Source organism: Notamacropus eugenii, chromosome 3 (genome assembly GCF_028372415.1).
Source record: "Notamacropus eugenii isolate mMacEug1 chromosome 3, mMacEug1.pri_v2, whole genome shotgun sequence".
Classification (NCBI taxonomy): domain Eukaryota; kingdom Metazoa; phylum Chordata; class Mammalia; order Diprotodontia; family Macropodidae; genus Notamacropus; species Notamacropus eugenii.
Window position 1 is genome coordinate 220217737 of NC_092874.1, and position 8727 is coordinate 220226463.

General features: G+C 38.9%; 1 long non-coding RNA gene across 1 annotated transcript; it reads left to right on the forward strand.

Moving 5' to 3' along the window:
- Positions 1-230: 230 nt before the first annotated feature.
- Positions 231-4907, forward strand: LOC140533994 (uncharacterized). The gene is made up of 2 exons (XR_011977133.1): positions 231-806; positions 1855-4907. It is a non-coding gene; the product is annotated as an uncharacterized lncRNA (long non-coding RNA).
- The last annotated feature ends 3820 nt before the right edge of the window (positions 4908-8727 follow it).

Consider the following 8727-nt stretch of genomic DNA (forward strand, 5'->3'; position numbering starts at 1 on the left):
TTAGAGAACCTGGGTATGTTTCAAGAAATCATAAATGAAAACTTCCCCAATCTATTAGAATCAAAGCGTAAACTGAGGGTAGAAAAAAATCCACCAATCACTTCTTGAGAGAAACCTTAACAGGGAAATTCCCAGGAGTATCATAGTCAAAATCTAGAGTTTCCGTGTTAAAGAAAAACACTGCAAGCATCTAGAGAGAAGCAGTATAAATGTTTAGAAACCATAGTCAACATCATATAAAACCTGAAAGCTTCTACTTTAAATGAAAGGAGATCTTGGAATACAATACACTAAAAGGTAAAAGGTATAAGCTTACAGTAAGAATAATCTTCTAGGGGTCAGAGAAAGTCACAGGGGAAGGAATGGATGTTTAATGTAATAGAGAACTTTCAAATATTTCTGATGAAAATATCAGAAGCTTGTATGAATTTTGAAATCCAAATACAAGAATCAAATGCCAAAAAAGGTGCTGGGGGTGTGGCGAGGGAGGAAGATAACCAGGAAATGGCCTTGGATTCTTGGATTCTTCCTCTAGCTTTTTCTGTTGTTGTTCTTGCTCTATTTTCATTTGCAAAGTAATAAAAAAATCTACTTGGGAGTGAAATTCCCCATGATGTCTCAGTCTCTACATAACTCAAGTGTATCAGATTTTGCTTTGTTTTGTTTCATTTTTAGAAAATTTCCCCGAATAAGTTGTGAAGACATAAGGTATCAAGTAGAAATAGAACAGGAGTTATAAAGAATTTTCTACCTCAAACTTGGATAGTAGTCTGCGACCGGAGACTTCAAATTAGGATCAGATAGAGGTAATACAAGAGTAAACTTAACGTTAACCTAGGCTTTTCTGCTAGTTTTTTTTGTTGTTGTTGTTGCCTGCTGTTTAATTACACTAGGTCTCTCGTTACCTTTAGCATCACAATAAAAAGCTTAGCTCTCCCTATCAGGAAAAACTTTCTAGACACTACAACCCAGCAGACAGTAGGAGAAAATAGTGTAACTAGCTCTAAGGAGGATAGATATCTAAAGCCCAGGGAACAGTAGCAGAGAAAAGCTTATTGACCACAAGATCAGAACACCCATCATAGAGATAAGACGCCTAGTGGAGAATGGAGACACAATGCCCTGTACAGAGGAGCATGATGATATTCCCAGACAACACTAGCAGCTCTACAGTGTTGGAGCCATGAGTTACCCCAACTATGAGTGTATCTTGGCCATATGAGTTTCTAATGTCTCCAATATATGCACCCTGATCAAACATGCATGTTTCCTGACTTCATGGATTTCCTATATACAAACCCTCTCTAAATAATCCCTGATCATACAGGTTCTCTACGTGTATGCCTTTCCCCACTAGTGATATGATCTGTAGTACAGTGTATCTAATGTGCGTGTAAGGTGAGCTTGTCATTTTTCTCTGCTATGATATTGGATTCTGTGGGAAACAAGGAAGTTCTGTTTCCACAGTTTTGATGATCAGGGTTGTGACCTAGCATAGTCAGGTAGAGTTCAGAAACTTGTGCTCAGGCTTGAAGGAAAGCCTATCAGAAAGGACAGCATGAAAGGAAATGGATGGTGTCACAGGAGATCCAAAATTTGGAACACTATAAGAAGTTTCCATTATTCTGAACATATTGTCATCTTCCTGTAGCCTTACGGGAAGTTACCAGTTCATTCAAGGGAATGAATATGGAAGGCTCTCCCTCCTCTGAATTCTATTTTAATAAATATTCCTTGATACCCTTTTGTGTGTCAAGTGCGTCTCTAACAATTTGGTACCCAATGTGAGGCTCATCTTGAGGGAGTGAGAAAACACAGGGAGAGCGCCCCTGTAAAATAAATTTTTTTTTACAGTCTCTGTAAGTTAAGTCTACTCCAGTTCAAGCACAAGATGTCAGACCATGGGCAGGAAGTTCAGAGGAATTGAGGAGCAATATTTGCTGGCTGACCAGGTAAGCCAGTATACTGGGCAAGGATCAGGTCACCCCGCGAACTTGTACTCTGGGTCAGTATTTTGCTGACGGAGTGAAGCTCAGCATGGTAAATGCTTTGCTGATCATATCCCTGTCCAGGAATTTTCTGATTGGCCCTAGGCCAATGAGTGAACTTGGACAGAATCCTGGGAATTCAAGCAATGGCAGGGAGGAGAGCCCTGTGGATATTAGGAGGATACTCCCAGGTCAAAAGGACTATGCTGGTTGCTGGGGCCCAGGGACTTTAGTCTCAAAAGCTACCAGAATTTTCCTAAGTCATCTGGTGTAGGGATAGACAAATAACTTCTAGGTTCTTGTTTGTCCCAGAAGCTGGAGTGAGCTTATTAGGGAGGAATTTAATCCTTAAAATTGGCTAGGAACTGCAAGTTTTGTTGTCTTTTTTTTTTACCAGATCTGAATTCAAATTTGAAACTGATAATGCTTTATTAAATATCTTGCCTGTGTGTGTTTATGAAGTTTTTCATTAAATTGTAAATGCAGCCAGCCTGCAAGGCTTCCCCATTATCTTCCCCTTCTCCCACACCCCCCTCCCCTGCCCCAGAGCACTTTCAGGGGAGTGAGTGGGGTGGGAAAGAGAGAGAGAGAATGAAAAACCTTTTTTTCTGCATTCTAAACTCTGGCCAAGTTTTTGAATGTGAAAAGAAAGATAAAGGAAAATCTTTTTTCCTCAGATAGAGGAGGAGCAGTCCATTCTCTACCTCACCTAAGAAGAGTCTCTTGTATTAGCACATTAAAAAAAAAATCTCAGACAGTCTGTAGTGAAAATTTGAGTTTTGATTTGTTGACATCTCAAGCTAAAATCTGTACTTTATGTTTAAATTAAGTCAATCTATCTAATACCAAATAATGTGTTTAAAATTGCAAATTCGCTTTAGAATTTCAGTGATTTCTTTTAGAAGCATTAACTCTGTCCAGATTCTGAAAGATGAAGACAAGGAGGGTGAGTACTTAGGGGGTCAATTATTTAATCTTTTGAAACTACGAGAGCTTCTGCCTGGGGAGACTGGCATATTTTACACTAACCTGAGGAGAACAGGTGTAATTTCAAACTCTTTGTAGAACTCTATACGCTTTTCCCAGTATACAGCCTGAAATTCCCAAGGGAGAAGGATATGGGTGGAACAGCAGAGTATCCATGTGCTCTTTACCAGGGAAAGTTACCCACACACACACACACACACACACACACTTGGATTCAAAAGCTGGAATGGGATTGGGAGAGCCTCGGGGGGGAGGAGAGACAGAAGATTGCATTTCAGTTCTGTAAGGAAAAGCTATTCAGAGCTGAAAATGGCTGCCACATATTCCTTCAAGGGATTAATTGTGAGAAGTTATGAATAAAGATTTCTTTTAAGTAGCAAGAGTATTTGAGTTAAAATATTTATCCTTAGAGATTATAAAACCAGATTTGATATGATTCAAGTCAAAATCTGTCCTGAAGGAATGAAGAGCAGCATCTGAGAATGCTCTTTCTATCAGGATTTAACAGAAGAAGGTATTGTTATTTGGCGTTTATGACTGTAAAGTGCTTGACACACCAGATGGGCATATGTTCGATGCAATATTAACCTAATGTAATTGTTACAATTTCTAAATTTGGATTTTGTTATATATAGATTGGGGTTTTAAAAGGGTGTGATAGAAATTTGATAATTTGAAACTTATATTTGGTTATAAATAAGCAGTGATAATGCTGATGTCTGCCATATAGTGGTAGATTTAACTACTTTGCTTTGTTTAAGCTGGAATGAGATTCCAGCGCAGAGAGTTATGGTTAAAATATAAAGAAAAGATGGATAATCTGAGTAATGGGATTGAGAGATTTGGAAAGATATAAATAAAGGTTTGATTGAAAATGTAAGAGGTAGATAGGAAAGTTTGCTGGATGGGTCAGTTTCAGGCGGTTTCAGTAAGTGGTGAGAGTGTGAAGAAGTATTTTAAGGAGACAGAAAAATAATGTAACTTGATTTGGTAACTAATGACTCAATCAAATTTGAGATGACTGTCCGAAAGGATACCAAGCCAATATTTATTTGCTATTTAAGACTTAATGGGACCAGAATTTATATTGTCCCTCTTTTTCTTTTTTTTAGCAAATTTCTAAAATCAGAAAGTTATATTAAATGATTATCAGATGATGTTTTAAGAGTGATGAGTATAAAGCTTATGAATGATAATTTAAAATTGTATGAAGGTCAGTTTTGTAGAAGAATGGACATCTGGATTTCTATAAGAAGATAAAGGGAAGAAGATGCTGAGACACTGTGCTGAAGATGGCTTGAACAAGCATCCAGACCAGAAAAATGTGTCAGATGATGTTCCTTCCCAGACTGCTGTATGAGATGGAACTTCTAAAAGGACAATTAGTTGATTTACCTTTTTCTTCTGAATCTCTGTATCTGTACTTATGAAAGGGAGCTGTCCCCTTGTAATTAGTCAATGCATTGGTCAACTTGGCTCCCTTCCCATATTCATATAAAGGGGAGACAGATGAAGGGAAGAATTCATAGGGGAAAGAATGTAAGGAGGTATTGATTGGACTTAGGTGGGAAACAGAAATTTTAATAAAGACAAAAGGGGGGAGTTTGTGGGAAACGAGGAAGTTCTGTTTCCATGGTTTTGGGCGATCAGGCTTGTGATCTAGTACCATCAGGTAGAGATAAGAAACTTGTGCTCAGGCTTGATGATTTGTTTGAGGGAAAGCCTATCAGAGAGCAGAACATGAAGTCACATGGCAATGGATGGTGTCGTGGGAGATCCAAAATTTGGAACAGTATAAGTAGCTTCCATTATTCTGAACATGTTGTAGTCTTCCTGTCGCCTTACTGAAAGTTATTCTGTTCATTCAAGGGAATGAACATAGAAGGCCCTCCCTCCTCTGAATTCTATTTTAATAAATTTTCCTTGATAACCCTTTGTGTGTCAAGTGTGTCTCTAACAGATTCCATGTCTTTGCTTTGAATTAATGTATCTTCTAATTGACTAGTAAAAATAAATGCATTGGTGGGGACTCATGAGCTATGACTTTGAGTGGCTACAGATAGAGTGCCTTAAATCTGGATCAGATTCTCTGGGTACCCACATGTAAGGGGACTGCACAGGTGCTACATTTAGTTGAGAAAACTAAGGCCAAGAAAAGTTAAATGATTTGTCCAAGGTTACTCAGCTAGTAAATAGCATATCTGAGATAGGAATTCAGATGCATTGACTGTAAATTCAGTGCCTCTAAATATCACACTGCCTTACAATTATATTTTGGATTCTCTCCCCCTAAATGCATACTTTAGAGCCACACTACAACAATTAGAATCCTGAGGGCTCCATGAGTTTGAGGAATTTAATAAGGAAGAGAATTGATCAGCTTCTCCTACTCATTTCAATTTCTTCATTTGGTGGCAAATGTCTCTCTCTCCAAATGAAGGAATACATGGTAATCCAAGTGTCTGCACTAAGAAATAGAAAAAGAAACTCACACAAGAGGCTTATACATTTAAATGAGATTTATTAAAGGATATTCTTTACAACTGATGGAAATGGAAGTGGGATGCTGTGGGTTTCCAAGTCTATGTCCAGATTAGATGATGGTTTCTCAAAGATGCTTCAAAAAAGCCAAAAGCAGCTTCAGAAATGGTTTCCTTTTTGTATGGGAAGTTTCATCTCTAATGTATTTTTTTCCATTGGGGGACAAGAGAGTTAGAGGATATGGATTCCAGGATGATGATTGATCAGAAACAAGGTTTTAGGTTTTTTTTTTTTACTAATTCTAGATCTATGCTTTGGGATCTTCAAGTGCAGGAATGGTTGAGGGAAGTGACCATATGGGCCTGCAGTATTCCCTGATTTCTGCAAAGTTCACTACTATGGGAATATAGAGGGTGCTATCTATGATGGCAGGTGCTATGGGACCATCTGAGCTTAGATGGGTATTTATCTGTGAAACTCTTCCTGGCAAAAGAGAAAGAGATCTTCTTAACTGGTTTTAGGACTGAAAGCAAAAAAGCAAGGGTCATAACAATTATAGGATACAAGCCAGTTATCTGTCAAGTTCCAGGAGAATGTCCTTGGACTGTTCTCTCAAAGGCCTTGTGAAGGTGTTTGTTTTACCTCCCTCTCCCACCTTGAGACTCTCCATGTGAAATGCTAACTCAGATTCCATAGGGTAAGAGAGAATAAACTTCCAAGTCCCAAAGATGTTAACAGGGTTGGATAAAAACTTTGTTTAATATAGTATGTCTAAATGCATGTAAGTATGTGTGTATGTGTTCCAGAGCAGGCAATATTCATACATTTCTACTCCTCAGAGTGAGCAAGGACAGATACAACCTGGACTTACAAATGTTAAGAACCTGCAGTTACAATTCTAATGTATCACATCTATCTATCTCTACCTCTATCTATCTATCTATCTATCTATCTATCTATCTATCTATCATCTACATATAAGAAGAAAGGTTTGTAGAACTACAGAGAAAGACTTTATGGAAATCTTTGAAGCAATTAACGTCTGGCTGGCTCAAGCCAGTGCTTAGCACCATGTCAGACACAGTGCAGGTGGTTTATTAAATGCTTCTTGACTGACTGGCCCTAGCACAGAACACTGCCTTATCTGTCATTGAATCATTGAACTGAGGTCCCAAGGAAAGGAAACACACATTTATTAAGTGACTACTGTGTGCCAGGCACTGTGTTAAATGCTTTACAAATATCACATTTGATCCTCGTAACAACCCTGGGAGGCAGGTGCTATTATTAATCCCCATTTTACAGCTGAGGAAATTGAGGCAACCAGAGTGGCTTACCCAGGGTCACACAGCTAGTTCTGAGACTGGATTTGAAATCAGGTCCTCCTGATTCCAGGCGCAGCCTTCTATCTACTGCACCACCCAGGGTCCTCTAAAAGAGATGAAATAACTTTACCAAAGCTATATAGGGTAGCTAATAAGAGAAAACCTGGCAGGGGTGAGGAACCTGTGGCCTTAAGGCCACATGAGGCCTTCTAGGTCCTCAAGTGAGGACCTTTGAATACAAAATTTTATTAATCCAATCCTTTTATCAAGGGAATTTGTTCTGTGAAATTTGGATTCAAAGGGCCCCACCTGAGGACTTAGAGGACTACATGTGACCTTGAGGCCACAGGTTTCCCACCCCTGCCCTAGATTATCTCTTAATTCCCAGGCCTGTGCAATTTCCATACTACTTTTGTTTCTGTTCACACTGAATCTTAGAGGCCAGTCTTTTGCCCCTCACCACCTCTCACGAAGTCCTCTTTAAGCTGTCCCTCACTGACTTAATAGTACACTACTCCAAAGATTTTCCTTTCATCTGAAAACCTGGAGATTTTTACTGTACACTGACTTTTTAAATCAGTCATTGAAATTATAAATCATATTAATAACACAGACTGGTCAGACTTTGATTCTAGAGGGAGGGAGGGATATGTCAACAAAAACAGCCAGAGTTACTAATGAATGCGCAAAATGTAACCACTGGACAACAAGGAAATTGTACCAAACTAAGTATTTCTTCTTCTCACAAATGATCTGAATGGAATATAGATAAATAGTATTGTCCTACCTTGTGTCTGTTCATTTGTTTCAATGTCCATGAGTTTGTTTGCGCTCAAGCATAAAGGAATGTACCCTGGGGATGGGGAGAGAAGTAAGTCACTCTTGGAAAATTCCATAAAACAATAGGAGAAGACAACACCACTTGGACCTGAGTAACCACTATATCCCCTGTGGTAACAAGGTGTGACTGATTAAATCCCCAGAGAAAAGCAGGGTAGGGAGGAAAGGTGATCTCTTGAGAAAATATCTTATCCTAAACCTCATCCCAGAGAAAAGATCAGGAAGGCCCAATAAGGATCCATCCAGTAGGGAGGAGGGAGCAAAAAAAAAAAATACAATACCACCCCATCTATTATTGCTTTCCACCAGCTCATCAAAAAGTCCCACTAACTCTCCAGTAGGCAATAGATAGTTTTGGTGCTTTGTCTTTGTGCAATCCTGACTATTTTCTAAGGGTATTTTGTAAAGTGGTAATTTGTCTAGTCTCTTAAGGACTTGGTAGGGCATGGCTTTCCATTGGTCTGCTATCTTGTATGTTCCCCATACACCAAAAGTTCTTAGCAGAACTCTTATTATTTGTATAGAGATCTGGACAATAGATGTGGGAACTGAGGACATAGCTAGATGATGTCTCCTTCAGTGTTATCTCTTGAACAAGACACTTGCGGGCCATCTTCTCCATTTCCTTCAACTCCAAGGACAACATGGTTCTCTCCCAAACATTAGCAAGTGAAAAGAATATCCTCTGCCTCTCCCTTCCAAAGCTATGCTCCTACATCTTTCCTTAGGGTTCTAGTCCTGAGGGATTTGTGGAGTTTCTCTCTTCTCTTGCCATAAGTTTGATTCTCCCATGGATTGTCTTCCTCTCACAGTTGTCAGGGTACCATGACTAGTTTCATTTAATCATTTCACCTTGATTAGCTTTTACACAGGTAATCTATTTCAAAGACATAGTCAGGAAAATCAGTCAATAAATCTTTATTAAGTACCATGCATTATGCTATGAACTGAGGATTCGAAGAAAGGCAAAAGACAGTGCCTGCTTTCAAGGAGCTCTAAATGTATAAAAATTTACACACACACACACTCACTTCAGGGCATATTCTCCTCTATATCACCTTGATCCCTGAGACTCATAACTGAGCCTGATTCCCACACAGAATTAC